This window comes from Taudactylus pleione, unplaced genomic scaffold, assembly GCF_031769625.1.
Source record: "Taudactylus pleione unplaced genomic scaffold, aTauple2 ptg000100l, whole genome shotgun sequence".
NCBI lineage: Eukaryota > Metazoa > Chordata > Amphibia > Anura > Myobatrachidae > Taudactylus > Taudactylus pleione.
The window spans coordinates 115,995-136,733 of NW_028284502.1; the positions used below are offsets into that span (position 1 = coordinate 115,995).

Consider the following 20,739-nt stretch of genomic DNA (forward strand, 5'->3'; position numbering starts at 1 on the left):
TTCTCAGCAATATCACAGGCTTGTTAGCAAGTCCATTTTCAAGTGGGCCTTTGCTTAAAGAACATTTATTTTACTTTAAATGTTACCTATATTTGTGAGCTACTACACCATCGTGTTGATCATTCACAAACGACAAATAATCATAACATACAAATCTGGCCAATGGCATGACGTCTACTATAACAGTAATGGTAGATTTTCACTAAATGTGTGCTATGTATGTCTTTAGTGAAAAGCATTGTTCATTGAAGTAGATTTCTTAATTGAACTAGTTTATTTTTGACATTTGAGTGTCAGCTTCACTTATGAAGCATTATTTGCAAAAATCCCATTTCCAAGCAAACAATTCCAAACCGACTAAGATGGGATTTGAACCATTGCGTGCAGAGCACAATGGATTAGCAGTCTATCGCCTTAACCACTTGGCCACCTTGTCTTTCTGGCACAAAAATAGAAGGGTTTTCTGACACCACTTGTCATATTTTAAATCAATTCTTTATACATTGTTGGTTGTGTTCTCACCAATATCACAGGCTTGTTAGCAGGTCCAATTTCAAGTGAGCCTTTGCTTAAAGAACATTTATTTTACTTTAAATGTTACCTATATTTGTGAACTACTACACCATCATGTTGATCCATCATAAATGACAAAAAATCATAACATACACATCTAGCCAGTGACATGACTTCTACTATAACAGTAATTGTAGATTTTCACTAAATGTGTGCTTTGAATGTCTTTAATGAAAAGCATTGTTCATTGAAGTAGATTTCTTAATTGAACTAGTTTATTTTTGACATTTGAGTGTCAGCTTCACTTATGAAGCATTATTCGCAAAAATTCCATTTCCTTGCAAACAATTCCAAACCGATGAAGATGGGATTTGAACCCATGCGTGCAAAGTACAAAGGATTAGCAGTCCATAGCCTTAACCACTCAGCCACCTCATCTTTCTGGCACAAAAACAGAAGGGTTTTCTGACACCACATGTCATATTTTAAATCAATTATTTATACATTGATGGTTGTGTTCTCAGCAATATCACAGGCTTGTTAGCAAGTCCACTTTCAAGTGAGCCTTTGCTTAAAGAACATTTATTTTACTTTAAACGTAACCTATATTTGTGAACTACTACACCATCATGTTGATCCATCACAAATGACAAAAAATCATAACATACACATCTGGCCAATGACATGACTTCTACTATAACAGTAATGGTAGATTTTCACTAAATGTGTGCTATGTATGTCTTTAGTGAAAAGCATTGTTCATTGAAGTAGATTTCTTAATTGAACTAGTTTATTTTTGACATTTGAGTGTCAGCTTCACTTATGAAGCATTATTTGCAAAAATTCCATTTCCAAGCAAACAATTCCAAACCGACAATTGAACCCATGCGTGTAGAGCACAATGGATTAGCAATCCATGGCCTTAACCACTCCGCCACCTCGTCTTTCTGGCACAAATAAAGAAGGGTTTTCTGACTCCACTTGTCATATTTTAAATCAATTCTTTATACATTGTTGGTTGTGTTCTCAGCAATATCACAGGCTTGTTAGCAAGTCCACTTTCAAGTGAGCCTTTGCTTAAAGAACATTTATTTTACTTTAAACGTAACCTATATTTGTGAACTACTACACCATCATGTTGATCCATCACCAACGACAAAAAATCATAACATACACATCTAGCCAATGACATGACTTCTACTATAACAGTAATGGTAGATTTTCACTAAATGTGTTCTATGTATATCTTTAATGAAAAGCATTGTTCATTGAAGTAGATTTCTTAATTGAATTAGTTTATTTTTGACATTTGAGTGTCAGCTTCACTTATGAAGCATTATTTGCAAAAATTCCATTTCCAAGCAAACGAGGAAGGGATTTGAACCCATGCACGCAGAGCACAATGGATTAGTAGTCCATCGCCTTAACCACTCGGCCACCTCATCTTTCTGACACAAATAAAGAAGGGTTTTCTGACACCACTTGTCATATTTTAAATCAATTCTTTATACATTGTTGGTTGTGTTCCCATAAATATCACAGGCTTGTTAGCAAGTCTACTTTCAAGTGAGCCTTTGCTTAAAGAACATTTATTTTACTTTAAACGTAACCTTTATTTGTGAACTACTACACCATCATGTTGATCCATCACAAACGACAAAACATCATAACATTCACATCTGGCCAATGACATGACTTCTACTATAACAGTAATGGTAGATTTTTACTAAATGTGTGCTATATATGACTTTAATGAAAAGCATTGTTCATTGAAGTAGATTTCTTAATTGAACTAGTTTATTTTTGACATTTGAGTGTCAGCTTCACTTATGAAGCATTATTTGCAAAAATTCAATTTCCAAGCAAACAATTCCAAACCGACGACGATGGGATTTGAACCAATGCGTGCAGCGCACAATGCATTGTGCTCTGCATGCATGGGTTCAAATCCCATCCTCGTCGGATTGGAATTGCTTGCTTGGATATGGAATTTTTGCAAATAATGCTTCATAAGTGAAGTGAAGTCCATCGCCTTAACCACTCGGCCACGTCGTCTTTCTGGCACAAATAAAGAAGGGATTTCTGACACCACTTGTCATATTTTAAATCAATTCTTTATACATTGTTGGTTGTGTTCTCAGCAATATCACATGCTTGTTAGCAAGTCCACTTTCAAGTGAGCCGTTGCTTAAAGAACATTTATTTTACTTTAAACGTAACCTATATTTGTGAGCTACTACACCATCATGTTGATCCATCACAAACGACAAATAATAATAACATACCAATATGGCCAATGACATGACGTCTACTATAACAGTAATGGTAGATTTTCACTAAATGTGTGCTATGTATGTCTTTAATGAAAAGCATTGTTCATTGAAGTAGATATCCTAATTGAACTAGTTTATTTTTGACATTTGAGTGTCAGCTTCACTTATGAAGCATTATTTGCAAAAATTCCATTTCCAAGCAAACAAATCCAAACCGATGAAGATGGGATTTGAACACAAGTGTGCAAAGCACAATGGATTTGCAGTCCATCGCCTTAACCACTCGGCCACCTCATCTTTCTAGCACAAATAAAGAACGGTTTTCTGACACAATTTGTCATATTTTAAATCAATTCTTTATACATTGTTGGTTGTGTTCTCAGCAATATCACAGGCTTGTTAGCAAGTCCACTTTCAAGTGAACCTTTGCTTAAAGAACATTTATTTTACTTTAAACGTAACCTATATTTGTGAACTACTACACCATCATGTAGATCCATCACAAATGACAAAAAATCATAACATACACATCTGGCCAATGACATGACTTCTACTATAACAGTAATGTTAGATTTTCACTAAATGTGTTCTATGTATGTCTTTAATGAAAAGCATTGTTCATTGAAGTAGATTTCTTAATTGAACTAGTTTATTTTTCACATTTGAGTGTCAGCTTCACATATGAAGCATTATTTGCAAAAATTCCATTTCCAAGCAAACAATTCCAAACCAACGAGGATGGGATATGAATCCATGCGTGCAGAGCACAATGGATTGTGCTCAGCATGCATGGTTTCAAATCCCATCCTCGTCTGTTTGGAATTGTTTGCTTAGAAATGGAATTTTTGCAAATAATACTTCATAAGTGAAGTGAAGTCCATCTCCTTAACCACTCGGCCACCTCATCTTTCTGGCACAAATAAAGAAGGGTTTTCTGACACCACTTGTCATATTTTAAACTAAATCTTTATACATTGTTGGTTGTGTTCTCAGCAATATCACAGGCTTGTTAGCAAGTCCAGTTTCAAGTGAGCCTTTGCTTAAAGAACATTTATTTTACTTTAAATGTAGCCTATTTTTGTAAACTACTTCACCATCATGTTGATCCATCACAAATGACAAAAAATCATAACATACCAATATGGCCAATGACATGACGTCTACTATAACAGTAATGGTAGATTTTCACTAAATTTGTGCTATGTATGTCTTTAATGAAATGCATTGTTCATTGAAGTAGATTTCTTAATTGAATTAGTTTATTATTGACATTTGAGTGTCAGCTTCACTTATGAAGCATTATTTGCAAAAATTTAATTTTCAAGCAAACAATTCCAAACCGACAAGGACGGGATTTGAACCCATGCGTGCAGAGCACAATAGATTAGCAGTCCATCACCTTAACCACTCGGCCACCTCGTCTTTTTGCACAAATCTAGAAGGGTTTTCTGACACCTCTTGTCATACTTTAAATCAATTCTTTACACATTGTTGGTTGTGTTCTCAGCAATATCACAGGCTTGTTAGCAAGTCCACTTTCAAGTGAGCCTTTGCTTAAAGAACATTTATTTTGCTTTAAACGTAACCTATATTTGTGAACTACTACACCATCATGTTGATCCATCACAAATGACAAAAAAATCATAACATACACATCTGGCCAATGACATGACTTCTACTATAACAGTAATGGTAGATTTTCACTAAAAGTGGGCTATGTATGTCTTTAATAAAAAGCATTGTTCATTGAAGTAGATTTCTTAATTGAACTAGTTTATTTTTGACAATGGATTGTGCACTGCATGCATGGGTTCAAATCCCATCCTCATCGGTTTGGAATTGCTTGCTTGGATATGGAATTTTTGCAAATAATGCTTCATAAGTGAAGTGAATTGAAGTCCATCGCCTTAACCATTCGGCCACCTCATCTTTCTGGCACAAATAAAGAAGGGTTTTCTGACACCACTTGTCATATTTTAAATCAATTCTTTATACATTGTTGGTTGTGTTCTCTGCAATATCAAAGGCTTGTTAGCAAGTCCACTTTCAAGTGAGCCTTTGCTTAAAGAACATTTATTTTACTTTAAACGTAACCTTTATTTGTGAACTACTACACCATCATGTTGATCCATCACAAACGACAAAACATCATAACATGCACATCTGGCCAATGACATGACTTCTACTATAACAGTAATGGTAGATTTTTACTAAATGTGTGCTATATATGACTTTAAAGAAAAGCATTGTTCATTGAAGTAGATTTCTTAATTGAACTAGTTTATTTTTGACATTTGAGTGTCAGCTTCACTTATGAAGCATTATTTGCAAAAATTCCATTTCCAAGCAAACGATTCCAAACCGACGAGGATGGGATTTGAAACCATGCAAAGCACAATGGATTAGCAGTCCATCGCCTTAACCACTCGGCCACCTCATCTTTCTGGCACAAATAAAGAAGGGTTTTCTAACACCTCTTGTCATACTTTAAATCAATTCTTTATACATTGTTGGTTGTGTTCTCATCAATATCACAGGCTTGTTAGCAAGTCCACTTTCAAGTGAGCCTTTGCTTAAAGAACATTTATTTTACTTTAAATGTTACCTATATTTGTGAACTACTACACCATCATGTTGATCCATCACAAATGACAAAAAATCATAACATACACATCTGGCCAATGACATGACTTCTACTATTACAGTACTAGTAGATTTTCACTAAATGTGTGCTTTGAATGTCTTTAACGAAAAGCATTGTTCATTGAAGTAGATTTCTTAATTGAACTAGTTTATTTTTCACATTTGAGTGTCAGCTTCACATATGAAGCATTATTTGCAAAAATTCCATTTCCAAGCAAACAATTCCAAACCGACGAGGATGGGATATGAACCCATGCGTGCAGAGCACAATGGATTGTGCTCAGCATGCATGGGTTCAAATCCCATCCTCGTCGGTTTGGAATTGTTTGCTTAAAAATGGAATTTTTGCAAATAATGCTTCATAAATGAAGTGAAGTGAAGTCCATCGCCTTAACCACTCGGCCACCTCATCTTTCTGGCACAAATAAAGAAGGGTTTTCTGACACCACTTGTCATATTTTAAATCAATTCTTTATACACTGTTGGTTGTGTTCTCAGCAATATCACAGGCTTGTTAGCAAGTCCACTTTCAAGTGAGCCTTTGCTTAAAGAACATTTATTTTACTTTAAACGTTACCTATATTTGTGAGCTACTACACCATCATGTTGATCCTTCACAAACGACAAATATTCATAACATACAAATCTGGCCAATGACATGACGTCTACTATAACAGTAATGGTAGATTTTCACTAAATGTGTGCTATGTATGTGTTTAATGAAAAGCATTGTTCATTGAAGTAGATTTCTTAATTGAACAAGTTTATTTTTGACATTTGAGTGTCAGCTTCACTTATGAAGCATTATTTGCAAAAATTTAATTTCCAAGCAAACATTTCCAAACCGACGAGGATGGGATTTGAACTCATGCGTGCAGAGCACAATGGATTAGCAGTCCATCGCCTTAACCACTCGGCCACCTCGTCTTTTTAGCACAAATCAAGAAGGGTTTTCTGACACCTCTTGTCATACTTTAAATCAATTCTTTACACATTGTTGGTTGTGTTCTCAGCAATATCACAGGCTTGTTAGCAAGTCCACTTTCAAGTGAGCCTTTGCTTAAAGAACATTTATTTTGCTTTAAACGTAACCTATATTTGTGAACTACTACACCATCATGTTGATCCATCACAAATGACAAAAAAATCATAACATACACATCTGGCCAATGACATGACTTATACTATAACAGTAATGGTAGATTTTCACTAAAAGTGGGCTATGTATGTCTTTAATGAAAAGCATTGTTCATTGAAGTAGATTTCTTAATTGAACTAGTTTATTTTTGACAATGGATTGTGCTCTGCATGCATGGGTTCAAATCTCATCCTCATCGGTTTGGAATTGCTTGCTTGGATATGGAATTTTTGCAAATAATGCTTCATAAGTGAAGTGAATTGAAGTCCATCGCCTTAACCTCTCGGCCACCTCATCTTTCTGGCACAAATAAAGAAGGGTTTTCTGACACCATTTGTCATATTTTAAATCAATTCTTTATACATTGTTGGTTGTGTTCTCAGCAATATCACAGGCTTGTTAGCAAGTCCACTTTCAAGTGAGCCTTTGCTTAAAGAACATTTATTTTACTTTAAACGTAACCTATATTTGTGAACTACTACACCATCATGTTGATCCATCACAAACGACAAAAAATCATAACATACACATCTAGCCAATGTCATGACTTCTACTATAACAGTAATGGTAGATTTTCACTAAATGTGTTCTATGTATGTCTTTAATGAAAAGCATTGTTCATTGAAGTAGATTTTTTAATTGAATTAGTTTATTTTTGACATTTGAGTGTCAGCTTCACTTATGAAGCATTATTTACAAAAATTCCATTTCCAAGCAAACAATTCCAAACCAACAAGGTTGGGATTTGAACCCATGCATGCAGAGCACAATGGATTAGTAGTCCATCGCCTTAACCACTCGGCCACCTCATCTTTCTGACACAAATAAAGAAGGGTTTTCTGACACCACTTGTCATATTTTAAATCAATTCTTTATACATTGTTGGTTGTGTTCTCATAAATACCACAGGCTTGTTAGCAAGTTCACTTTCAAGTGAGCCTTTGCTTAAAGAACATTTATTTTACTTTAAACGTAACCTATATTTGTGAACTACTACACCATCATGTTTGATCCATCACAAATGACAAAAAATCATAATATACACATCTGGCCAATGACATGACTTCTACTATAACAGTAATGGTAGATTTTCACTAAATGTGTGCTATGTATGTGTTTAATGAAAAGCATTGTTCATTGAAGTAGATTTCTTAATTGAACGAGTTTATTTTTGACATTTGAGTGTCAACTTCATTTATGTAGAATTATTTGCAAAAATTCCATTTTCAAGCAAACAATTCCAAACCGACGAGGATGGGATTTGAACCCATGCGTGCAGAGCACAATGGATTAGCAGTCCACCGCCTTATCCACTCGGCCACCTCGTCTTTCTGGCACAAGTAGAGAAGGGTTTTCTGACACCACTTGTCATATTTTAAATCAAATCTTTATACATTGTTGGTTGTGTTCTCAGCAATATCACTGGCTTGTTAGCAAGTCCACTTTCAAGTGAGCCTTTGCTTAAAGAACATTTATTTTACTTAAAATGTAACCTATATTTGTAAACTACTTCACCATCATGTTGATCCATCACAAATGATAAAAAATCAAAACATACACATCTGGCCAATGACATTACTTCTACTATAAGAGTAATGGTAGATTTTCACTAAATGTGTGCTATGTATGTCTTTAATGAAAAGCATTGTTCATTGAAGTAGATTTCTTAATTGAACTAGTTTATTTTTGACATTTGAGTGTCAGCTTCACTTATGAAGCATTATTTGCAAAAATTCCATTTCCAAGCAAACAAATCCAAACCGATGAAGATGGGATTTGAACACAAGTGTGCAAAGCACAATGGATTAACAGTCCATCGCCTTAACCACTCGGCCACCTCGTCTTTCTGGCACAAATAATGAAGGGTTTTCTGACACCACTTGTCATATTTTAAATCAATTATTTATACATTGTTGGTTCTGTTCTCAGCAATATCACAGGCTTGTTAGCAAGTCCACTTTCAAGTGAGCCTTTGCTTAAAGAACATTTATTTTACTTTAAACGTAACCTATATTTGTGAACTACTACACCATCATGTTGATCCATCACAAATGACAAAAAATCATAACATACACATCTGGCCAATGACATGACTTCTACTATAACAGTAATGTTAGATTTTCACTAAATGTGTTCTATGTATGTCTTTAATGAAAAGCATTGTTCATTGAAGTAGATTTCTTAATTGAACTAGTTTATTTTTGACATTTGAGTGTCAGCTTCACTTATGAAGCATTATTTGCAAAAATTAAATTTCCAAGCAATCAAATTCAAAGTCGACGAGGATGGGATTTGAACCCATGTGTGCAGAGCACAATGGATTAGCAGTCTATCGCCTTAACCACTTGGCCACCTCATATTTCTGGCACAAGTAGAGAAGGGTTTTCTGACACCACTTGTCATATTTTAAATCAATTCTTTATACATTGTTGGTTGTGTTCTCAGCAATATCACAGGCATGTTAGCAAGTCCAGTTTCAAGTGAGCCTTTGCATAAAGAACATTTATTTTACTTTAAACGTAACCTATATTTGTGAACTACTACACCATCATGTAGATCCATCACAAATGACAAAAAATCATAACATACACATCTGGCCAATGACATGACTTCTACTATAACAGTAATGTTAGATTTTCACTAAATGTGTTCTATGTATGTCTTTAATGAAAAGCATTGTTCATTGAAGTAGATTTCTTAATTGAACTAGTTTATTTTTAACATTTGAGTGTCAGCTTCACATATGAAGCATTATTTGCAAAAATTCCATTTCCAAGCAAACAATTCCAAACCAACGAGGATGGGATATGAACCCATGCGTGCAGAGCACAATGGATTGTGCTCAGCATGCATGGGTTCAAATCCCATCCTCGTCGGTTTGGAATTGTTTGCTTAGAAATTGAATTTTTGCAAATAATTCTTCATAAGTGAAGTGAAGTCCATCGCCTTAACCACTCGGCCACCTCATCTTTCTGGCATAAATAAAGAAGGGTTTTCTGACACCACTTGTCATATTTTAAATTAAATCTTTATACATTGTTGGTTGTGTTCTCAGCAATATCACAGGCTTGTTAGCAAGTCCAGTTTCAAGTGAGCCTTTGCTTAAAGAACATTTATTTTACTTTAAATGTAGCCTATTTTTGTAAACTACTTCACCATCATGTTGATCCATCACAAATGAAAAAAAATCATAACATACCAATATGGCCAATGACATGACGTCTACTATAACAGTAATGGTAGATTTTCACTAAATGTGTGCTATGTATGTCTTTAATGAAATGCATTGTTCATTGAAGAAGATTTCTTAATTGAATTAGTTTATTTTTGACATTTGAGTGTCAGCTTCACTTATGAAGCATTATTTGCAAAAATTTAATTTCCAAGCAAACAATTCCAAACCGACGAGGATGGGATTTGAACCCATGCGTGCAGAGCACAATAGATTTGCAGTCCATCACCTTAACCACTCGGCCACCTCGTCTTTTTTGCACAAATCTAGAAGGGTTTTCTGACACCTCTTGTCATACTTTAAATCAATTCTTTACACATTGTTGGTTGTGTTCTCAGCAATATCACAGGCTTGTTAGCAAGTCCACTTTCAAGTGAGCCTTTGCTTAAAGAACATTTATTTTGCTTTAAACGTAACCTATATTTGTGAACTACTACACCATCATGTTGATCCATCACAAATGACAAAAAAATCATAACATACACATCTGGCCAATGACATGACTTCTACTATAACAGTAATGGTAGATTTTCACTAAAAGTGGGCTATGTATGTCTTTAATGAAAAGCATTGTTCATTGAAGTAGATTTCTTAATTGAACTAGTTTATTTTTGACAATGGATTGTGCACTGCATGCATGGGTTCAAATCCCATCCTCATCGGTTTGGAATTGCTTGCTTGGATATGGAATTTTTGCAAATAATGCTTCATAAGTGAAGTGAATTGAAGTCCATCGCCTTAACCATTCGGCCACCTCATCTTTCTGGCACAAATAAAGAAGGGTTTTCTGACACCACTTGTCATATTTTAAATCAATTCTTTATACATTGTTGGTTGTGTTCTCTGCAATATCAAAGGCTTGTTAGCAAGTCCACTTTCAAGTGAGCCTTTGCTTAAAGAACATTTATTTTACTTTAAACGTAACCTATATTTGTGAACTACTACACTATCATGTTGATCCATCACAAATGACAAAAAATCATAACATACACATCTAGCCAATGACATGACTTCTACTATAACAGTAATGGTAGATTTTCACTAAATGTGTGCTATGTATGTCTTTAATGAAAAGCATTGTTCATTGAAGTAGATTTCTTAATTGAACTAGTTTATTTTTGACATTTGAGTGTCAGCTTCACTTATGAAGCATTATTTGCAAAAATTCCTTTTCCAAGCAAACAATTCCAAACCGATGAAGATGGGATTTGAACCCAAGCGTGCAAAGCACAATGGATTAGCAGTCCATCGCATTAACCACTCGGCCACCTCGTCTTTCTAGCACAAATAAAGAACGGTTTTCTGACACCATTTGTCATATTTTAAATCAATTCTTTATACATTGTTGGTTGTGTTCTCAGCAATATCACAGGCTTGTTAGCAAGTCCACTTTCAAGTGAACCTTTGCTTAAAGAACATTTATTTTACTTTAAATGTAACCTATATTTGTGAACTACTACACCATCATGTAGATCCATCACAAATGACAAAAAATCATAACATACACATCTGGCCAATGACATGACTTCTACTATAACAGTAATGTTAGATTTTCACTAAATGTGTTCTATGTATGTCTTTAATGAAAAGCATTGTTCATTGAAGTAGATTTCTTAATTGAACTAGTTAATTTTCACATTTGAGTGTCAGCTTCACATATGAAGCATTATTTGAAAAAATTCCATTTCCAAGCATACAATTCCAAACCGACAAGGATGGGATTTGAACTCATGCGTGCAGAGCACAATGGATTAGTAGTCCATCGCCTTAACCACTCGGCCACCTCGTCTTTCTGGCACAAGTAGAGAAGGGTTTTCTGACACCACTTGTCATATTTTAAATCAAATCTTTATACATTGTTGGTTGTGTTCTCAGCAATATCACTGGCTTGTTAGCAAGTCCACTTTCAAGTGAGCCTTTGCTTAAAGAACATTTATTTTACTTAAAATGTAACCTATATTTGTAAACTACTTCACCATCATGTTGATCCATCACAAATGATAAAAAATCAAAACATACACATCTGGCCAATGACATTACTTCTACTATAAGAGTAATGGTAGATTTTCACTAAATGTGTGCTATGTATGTCTTTAATGAAAAGCATTGTTCATTGAAGTAGATTTCTTAATTGAACTAGTTTATTTTTGACATTTGAGTGTCAGCTTCACTTATGAAGCATTATTTGCAAAAATTCCATTTCCAAGCAAACAAATCCAAACCGATGAAGATGGGATTTGAACACAAGTGTGCAAAGCACAATGGATTAACAGTCCATCGCCTTAACCACTCGGCCACCTCGTCTTTCTGGCACAAATAATGAAGGGTTTTCTGACACCACTTGTCATATTTTAAATCAATTATTTATACATTGTTGGTTCTGTTCTCAGCAATATCACAGGCTTGTTAGCAAGTCCACTTTCAAGTGAGCCTTTGCTTAAAGAACATTTATTTTACTTTAAACGTAACCTATATTTGTGAACTACTACACCATCATGTTGATCCATCACAAATGACAAAAAATCATAACATACACATCTGGCCAATGACATGACTTCTACTATAACAGTAATGTTAGATTTTCACTAAATGTGTTCTATGTATGTCTTTAATGAAAAGCATTGTTCATTGAAGTAGATTTCTTAATTGAACTAGTTTATTTTTGACATTTGAGTGTCAGCTTCACTTATGAAGCATTATTTGCAAAAATTAAATTTCCAAGCAATCAAATTCAAAGTCGACGAGGATGGGATTTGAACCCATGTGTGCAGAGCACAATGGATTAGCAGTCCATCGCCTTAACCACTTGGCCACCTCATCTTTCTGGCACAAGTAGAGAAGGGTTTTCTGACACCACTTGTCATATTTTAAATCAATTCTTTATACATTGTTGGTTGTGTTCTCAGCAATATCACAGGCTTGTTAGCAAGTCCACTTTCAAGTGAACCTTTGCTTAAAGAACATTTATTTTACTTTAAACGTAACCTATATTTGTGAACTACTACACCATCATGTAGATCCATCACAAATGACAAAAAATCATAACATACACATCTGGCCAATGACATGACTTCTACTATAACAGTAATGTTAGATTTTCACTAAATGTGTTCTATGTATGTCTTTAATGAAAAGCATTGTTCATTGAAGTAGATTTCTTAATTGAACTAGTTTATTTTTCACATTTGAGTGTCAGCTTCACATATGAAGCATTATTTGCAAAAATTCCATTTCCAAGCAAACAATTCCAAACCAACGAGGATGGGATATGAATCCATGCGTGCAGAGCACAATGGATTGTGCTCAGCATGCATGGTTTCAAATCCCATCCTCGTCTGTTTGGAATTGTTTGCTTAGAAATGGAATTTTTGCAAATAATACTTCATAAGTGAAGTGAAGTCCATCTCCTTAACCACTCGGCCACCTCATCTTTCTGGCACAAATAAAGAAGGGTTTTCTGACACCACTTGTCATATTTTAAACTAAATCTTTATACATTGTTGGTTGTGTTCTCAGCAATATCACAGGCTTGTTAGCAAGTCCAGTTTCAAGTGAGCCTTTGCTTAAAGAACATTTATTTTACTTTAAATGTAGCCTATTTTTGTAAACTACTTCACCATCATGTTGATCCATCACAAATGACAAAAAATCATAACATACCAATATGGCCAATGACATGACGTCTACTATAACAGTAATGGTAGATTTTCACTAAATTTGTGCTATGTATGTCTTTAATGAAATGCATTGTTCATTGAAGTAGATTTCTTAATTGAATTAGTTTATTATTGACATTTGAGTGTCAGCTTCACTTATGAAGCATTATTTGCAAAAATTTAATTTTCAAGCAAACAATTCCAAACCGACAAGGACGGGATTTGAACCCATGCGTGCAGAGCACAATAGATTAGCAGTCCATCACCTTAACCACTCGGCCACCTCGTCTTTTTGCACAAATCTAGAAGGGTTTTCTGACACCTCTTGTCATACTTTAAATCAATTCTTTACACATTGTTGGTTGTGTTCTCAGCAATATCACAGGCTTGTTAGCAAGTCCACTTTCAAGTGAGCCTTTGCTTAAAGAACATTTATTTTGCTTTAAACGTAACCTATATTTGTGAACTACTACACCATCATGTTGATCCATCACAAATGACAAAAAAATCATAACATACACATCTGGCCAATGACATGACTTCTACTATAACAGTAATGGTAGATTTTCACTAAAAGTGGGCTATGTATGTCTTTAATAAAAAGCATTGTTCATTGAAGTAGATTTCTTAATTGAACTAGTTTATTTTTGACAATGGATTGTGCACTGCATGCATGGGTTCAAATCCCATCCTCATCGGTTTGGAATTGCTTGCTTGGATATGGAATTTTTGCAAATAATGCTTCATAAGTGAAGTGAATTGAAGTCCATCGCCTTAACCATTCGGCCACCTCATCTTTCTGGCACAAATAAAGAAGGGTTTTCTGACACCACTTGTCATATTTTAAATCAATTCTTTATACATTGTTGGTTGTGTTCTCTGCAATATCAAAGGCTTGTTAGCAAGTCCACTTTCAAGTGAGCCTTTGCTTAAAGAACATTTATTTTACTTTAAACGTAACCTTTATTTGTGAACTACTACACCATCATGTTGATCCATCACAAACGACAAAACATCATAACATGCACATCTGGCCAATGACATGACTTCTACTATAACAGTAATGGTAGATTTTTACTAAATGTGTGCTATATATGACTTTAAAGAAAAGCATTGTTCATTGAAGTAGATTTCTTAATTGAACTAGTTTATTTTTGACATTTGAGTGTCAGCTTCACTTATGAAGCATTATTTGCAAAAATTCCATTTCCAAGCAAACGATTCCAAACCGACGAGGATGGGATTTGAAACCATGCAAAGCACAATGGATTAGCAGTCCATCGCCTTAACCACTCGGCCACCTCATCTTTCTGGCACAAATAAAGAAGGGTTTTCTAACACCTCTTGTCATACTTTAAATCAATTCTTTATACATTGTTGGTTGTGTTCTCATCAATATCACAGGCTTGTTAGCAAGTCCACTTTCAAGTGAGCCTTTGCTTAAAGAACATTTATTTTACTTTAAATGTTACCTATATTTGTGAACTACTACACCATCATGTTGATCCATCACAAATGACAAAAAATCATAACATACACATCTGGCCAATGACATGACTTCTACTATAACAGTACTAGTAGATTTTCACTAAATGTGTGCTTTGAATGTCTTTAACGAAAAGCATTGTTCATTGAAGTAGATTTCTTAATTGAACTAGTTTATTTTTCACATTTGAGTGTCAGCTTCACATATGAAGCATTATTTGCAAAAATTCCATTTCCAAGCAAACAATTCCAAACCGACGAGGATGGGATATGAACCCATGCGTGCAGAGCACAATGGATTGTGCTCAGCATGCATGGGTTCAAATCCCATCCTCGTCGGTTTGGAATTGTTTGCTTAAAAATGGAATTTTTGCAAATAATGCTTCATAAATGAAGTGAAGTGAAGTCCATCGCCTTAACCACTCGGCCACCTCATCTTTCTGGCACAAATAAAGAAGGGTTTTCTGACACCACTTGTCATATTTTAAATCAATTCTTTATACACTGTTGGTTGTGTTCTCAGCAATATCACAGGCTTGTTAGCAAGTCCACTTTCAAGTGAGCCTTTGCTTAAAGAACATTTATTTTACTTTAAACGTTACCTATATTTGTGAGCTACTACACCATCATGTTGATCCTTCACAAACGACAAATATTCATAACATACAAATCTGGCCAATGACATGACGTCTACTATAACAGTAATGGTAGATTTTCACTAAATGTGTGCTATGTATGTGTTTAATGAAAAGCATTGTTCATTGAAGTAGATTTCTTAATTGAACAAGTTTATTTTTGACATTTGAGTGTCAGCTTCACTTATGAAGCATTATTTGCAAAAATTTAATTTCCAAGCAAACATTTCCAAACCGACGAGGATGGGATTTGAACTCATGCGTGCAGAGCACAATGGATTAGCAGTCCATCGCCTTAACCACTCGGCCACCTCGTCTTTTTAGCACAAATCAAGAAGGGTTTTCTGACACCTCTTGTCATACTTTAAATCAATTCTTTACACATTGTTGGTTGTGTTCTCAGCAATATCACAGGCTTGTTAGCAAGTCCACTTTCAAGTGAGCCTTTGCTTAAAGAACATTTATTTTGCTTTAAACGTAACCTATATTTGTGAACTACTACACCATCATGTTGATCCATCACAAATGACAAAAAAATCATAACATACACATCTGGCCAATGACATGACTTATACTATAACAGTAATGGTAGATTTTCACTAAAAGTGGGCTATGTATGTCTTTAATGAAAAGCATTGTTCATTGAAGTAGATTTCTTAATTGAACTAGTTTATTTTTGACAATGGATTGTGCTCTGCATGCATGGGTTCAAATCTCATCCTCATCGGTTTGGAATTGCTTGCTTGGATATGGAATTTTTGCAAATAATGCTTCATAAGTGAAGTGAATTGAAGTCCATCGCCTTAACCTCTCGGCCACCTCATCTTTCTGGCACAAATAAAGAAGGGTTTTCTGACACCATTTGTCATATTTTAAATCAATTCTTTATACATTGTTGGTTGTGTTCTCAGCAATATCACAGGCTTGTTAGCAAGTCCACTTTCAAGTGAGCCTTTGCTTAAAGAACATTTATTTTACTTTAAACGTAACCTATATTTGTGAACTACTACACCATCATGTTGATCCATCACAAACGACAAAAAATCATAACATACACATCTAGCCAATGTCATGACTTCTACTATAACAGTAATGGTAGATTTTCACTAAATGTGTTCTATGTATGTCTTTAATGAAAAGCATTGTTCATTGAAGTAGATTTTTTAATTGAATTAGTTTATTTTTGACATTTGAGTGTCAGCTTCACTTATGAAGCATTATTTACAAAAATTCCATTTCCAAGCAAACAATTCCAAACCAACAAGGTTGGGATTTGAACCCATGCATGCAGAGCACAATGGATTAGTAGTCCATCGCCTTAACCACTCGGCCACCTCATCTTTCTGGCACAAATAAAGAAGGGTTTTCTGACACCACTTGTCATATTTTAAATCAATTCTTTATACACTGTTGGTTGTGTTCTCAGCAATATCACAGGCTTGTTAGCAAGTCCACTTTCAAGTGAGCCTTTGCTTAAAGAACATTTATTTTACTTTAAACGTTACCTATATTTGTGAGCTACTACACCATCATGTTGATCCTTCACAAACGACAAATATTCATAACATACAAATCTGGCCAATGACATGACGTCTACTATAACAGTAATGGTAGATTTTCACTAAATGTGTGCTATGTATGTGTTTAATGAAAAGCATTGTTCATTGAAGTAGATTTCTTAATTGAACAAGTTTATTTTTGACATTTGAGTGTCAGCTTCACTTATGAAGCATTATTTGCAAAAATTTAATTTCCAAGCAAACATTTCCAAACCGACGAGGATGGGATTTGAACTCATGCGTGCAGAGCACAATGGATTAGCAGTCCATCGCCTTATCCACTCGGCCACCTCGTCTTTTTAGCACAAATCAAGAAGGGTTTTCTGACACCTCTTGTCATACTTTAAATCAATTCTTTACACATTGTTGGTTGTGTTCTCAGCAATATCACAGGCTTGTTAGCAAGTCCACTTTCAAGTGAGCCTTTGCTTAAAGAACATTTATTTTGCTTTAAACGTAACCTATATTTGTGAACTACTACACCATCATGTTGATCCATCACAAATGACAAAAAAATCATAACATACACATCTGGCCAATGACATGACTTATACTATAACAGTAATGGTAGATTTTCACTAAAAGTGGGCTATGTATGTCTTTAATGAAAAGCATTGTTCATTGAAGTAGATTTCTTAATTGAACTAGTTTATTTTTGACAATGGATTGTGCTCTGCATGCATGGGTTCAAATCTCATCCTCATCGGTTTGGAATTGCTTGCTTGGATATGGAATTTTTGCAAATAATGCTTCATAAGTGAAGTGAATTGAAGTCCATCGCCTTAACCTCTCGGCCACCTCATCTTTCTGGCACAAATAAAGAAGGGTTTTCTGACACCATTTGTCATATTTTAAATCAATTCTTTATACATTGTTGGTTGTGTTCTCAGCAATATCACAGGCTTGTTAGCAAGTCCACTTTCAAGTGAGCCTTTGCTTAAAGAACATTTATTTTACTTTAAACGTAACCTATATTTGTGAACTACTACACCATCATGTTGATCCATCACAAACGACAAAAAATCATAACATACACATCTAGCCAATGTCATGACTTCTACTATAACAGTAATGGTAGATTTTCACTAAATGTGTTCTATGTATGTCTTTAATGAAAAGCATTGTTCATTGAAGTAGATTTTTTAATTGAATTAGTTTATTTTTGACATTTGAGTGTCAGCTTCACTTATGAAGCATTATTTACAAAAATTCCATTTCCAAGCAAACAATTCCAAACCAACAAGGTTGGGATTTGAACCCATGCATGCAGAGCACAATGGATTAGTAGTCCATCGCCTTAACCACTCGGCCACCTCATCTTTCTGACACAAATAAAGAAGGGTTTTCTGACACCACTTGTCATATTTTAAATCAATTCTTTATACATTGTTGGTTGTGTTCTCATAAATACCACAGGCTTGTTAGCAAGTTCACTTTCAAGTGAGCCTTTGCTTAAAGAACATTTATTTTACTTTAAACGTAACCTATATTTGTGAACTACTACACCATCATGTTTGATCCATCACAAATGACAAAAAATCATAATATACACATCTGGCCAATGACATGACTTCTACTATAACAGTAATGGTAGATTTTCACTAAATGTGTGCTATGTATGTGTTTAATGAAAAGCATTGTTCATTGAAGTAGATTTCTTAATTGAACGAGTTTATTTTTGACATTTGAGTGTCAACTTCATTTATGTAGAATTATTTGCAAAAATTCCATTTTCAAGCAAACAATTCCAAACCGACGAGGATGGGATTTGAACCCATGCGTGCAGAGCACAATGGATTAGCAGTCCACCGCCTTATCCACTCGGCCACCTCGTCTTTCTGGCACAAGTAGAGAAGGGTTTTCTGACACCACTTGTCATATTTTAAATCAAATCTTTATACATTGTTGGTTGTGTTCTCAGCAATATCACTGGCTTGTTAGCAAGTCCACTTTCAAGTGAGCCTTTGCTTAAAGAACATTTATTTTACTTAAAATGTAACCTATATTTGTAAACTACTTCACCATCATGTTGATCCATCACAAATGATAAAAAATCAAAACATACACATCTGGCCAATGACATTACTTCTACTATAAGAGTAATGGTAGATTTTCACTAAATGTGTGCTATGTATGTCTTTAATGAAAAGCATTGTTCATTGAAGTAGATTTCTTAATTGAACTAGTTTATTTTTGACATTTGAGTGTCAGCTTCACTTATGAAGCATTATTTGCAAAAATTCCATTTCCAAGCAAACAAATCCAAACCGATGAAGATGGGATTTGAACACAAGTGTGCAAAGCACAATGGATTAACAGTCCATCGCCTTAACCACTCGGCCACCTCGTCTTTCTGGCACAAATAATGAAGGGTTTTCTGACACCACTTGTCATATTTTAAATCAATTATTTATACATTGTTGGTTCTGTTCTCAGCAATATCACAGGCTTGTTAGCAAGTCCACTTTCAAGTGAGCCTTTGCTTAAAGAACATTTATTTTACTTTAAACGTAACCTATATTTGTGAACTACTACACCATCATGTTGATCCATCACAAATGACAAAAAATCATAACATACACATCTGGCCAATGACATGACTTCTACTATAACAGTAATGTTAGATTTTCACTAAATGTGTTCTATGTATGTCTTTAATGAAAAGCATTGTTCATTGAAGTAGATTTCTTAATTGAACTAGTTTATTTTTGACATTTGAGTGTCAGCTTCACTTATGAAGCATTATTTGCAAAAATTAAATTTCCAAGCAATCAAATTCAAAGTCGACGAGGATGGGATTTGAACCCATGTGTGCAGAGCACAATGGATTAGCAGTCCATCGCCTTAACCACTTGGCCACCTCATATTTCTGGCACAAGTAGAGAAGGGTTTTCTGACACCACTTGTCATATTTTAAATCAATTCTTTATACATTGTTGGTTGTGTTCTCAGCAATATCACAGGCATGTTAGCAAGTCCAGTTTCAAGTGAGCCTTTGCATAAAGAACATTTATTTTACTTTAAACGTAACCTATATTTGTGAACTACTACACCATCATGTAGATCCATCACAAATGACAAAAAATCATAACATACACATCTGGCCAATGACATGACTTCTACTATAACAGTAATGTTAGATTTTCACTAAATGTGTTCTATGTATGTCTTTAATGAAAAGCATTGTTCATTGAAGTAGATTTCTTAATTGAACTAGTTTATTTTTAACATTTGAGTGTCAGCTTCACATATGAAGCATTATTTGCAAAAATTCCATTTCCAAGCAAACAATTCCAAACCAACGAGGATGGGATATGAACCCATGCGTGCAGAGCACAATGGATTGTGCTCAGCATGCATGGGTTCAAATCCCATCCTCGTCGGTTTGGAATTGTTTGCTTAGAAATTGAATTTTTGCAAATAATTCTTCATAAGTGAAGTGAAGTCCATCGCCTTAACCACTCGGCCACCTCATCTTTCTGGCATAAATAAAGAAGGGTTTTCTGACACCACTTGTCATATTTTAAATTAAATCTTTATACATTGTTGGTTGTGTTCTCAGCAATATCACAGGCTTGTTAGCAAGTCCAGTTTCAAGTGAGCCT

The 20,739-nt window shown here is 34.7% G+C and overlaps 11 non-coding genes across 11 annotated transcripts; all 11 read right to left on the bottom strand.

Moving 5' to 3' along the window:
* Positions 1-1,876: 1,876 nt before the first annotated feature.
* Positions 1,877-1,958, bottom strand: TRNAS-ACU (transfer RNA serine (anticodon ACU)). The gene has a single exon. It is a non-coding gene; the product is annotated as a tRNA-Ser (tRNA).
* A 1,043-nt stretch (positions 1,959-3,001) lies between these two features.
* On the bottom strand, positions 3,002-3,083 carry TRNAC-GCA (transfer RNA cysteine (anticodon GCA)). Its single transcript has one exon. It is a non-coding gene; the product is annotated as a tRNA-Cys (tRNA).
* A 3,191-nt stretch (positions 3,084-6,274) lies between these two features.
* On the bottom strand, positions 6,275-6,356 carry TRNAS-GCU (transfer RNA serine (anticodon GCU)). Its single transcript has one exon. It is a non-coding gene; the product is annotated as a tRNA-Ser (tRNA).
* Positions 6,357-7,297: 941 nt separating this feature from the next.
* TRNAS-ACU (transfer RNA serine (anticodon ACU)) lies at positions 7,298-7,379 on the bottom strand. The gene has a single exon. It is a non-coding gene; the product is annotated as a tRNA-Ser (tRNA).
* Positions 7,380-7,813: 434 nt separating this feature from the next.
* On the bottom strand, positions 7,814-7,895 carry TRNAS-GCU (transfer RNA serine (anticodon GCU)). Its single transcript has one exon. It is a non-coding gene; the product is annotated as a tRNA-Ser (tRNA).
* Positions 7,896-9,969: 2,074 nt separating this feature from the next.
* Positions 9,970-10,051, bottom strand: TRNAC-GCA (transfer RNA cysteine (anticodon GCA)). The gene has a single exon. It is a non-coding gene; the product is annotated as a tRNA-Cys (tRNA).
* A 1,455-nt stretch (positions 10,052-11,506) lies between these two features.
* Positions 11,507-11,588, bottom strand: TRNAS-ACU (transfer RNA serine (anticodon ACU)). The gene has a single exon. It is a non-coding gene; the product is annotated as a tRNA-Ser (tRNA).
* Positions 11,589-15,810: 4,222 nt separating this feature from the next.
* Positions 15,811-15,892, bottom strand: TRNAS-GCU (transfer RNA serine (anticodon GCU)). The gene has a single exon. It is a non-coding gene; the product is annotated as a tRNA-Ser (tRNA).
* A 941-nt stretch (positions 15,893-16,833) lies between these two features.
* On the bottom strand, positions 16,834-16,915 carry TRNAS-ACU (transfer RNA serine (anticodon ACU)). Its single transcript has one exon. It is a non-coding gene; the product is annotated as a tRNA-Ser (tRNA).
* A 1,456-nt stretch (positions 16,916-18,371) lies between these two features.
* On the bottom strand, positions 18,372-18,453 carry TRNAS-ACU (transfer RNA serine (anticodon ACU)). Its single transcript has one exon. It is a non-coding gene; the product is annotated as a tRNA-Ser (tRNA).
* Positions 18,454-18,887: 434 nt separating this feature from the next.
* TRNAS-GCU (transfer RNA serine (anticodon GCU)) lies at positions 18,888-18,969 on the bottom strand. The gene has a single exon. It is a non-coding gene; the product is annotated as a tRNA-Ser (tRNA).
* Between the last annotated feature and the right edge of the window lie 1,770 nt (positions 18,970-20,739).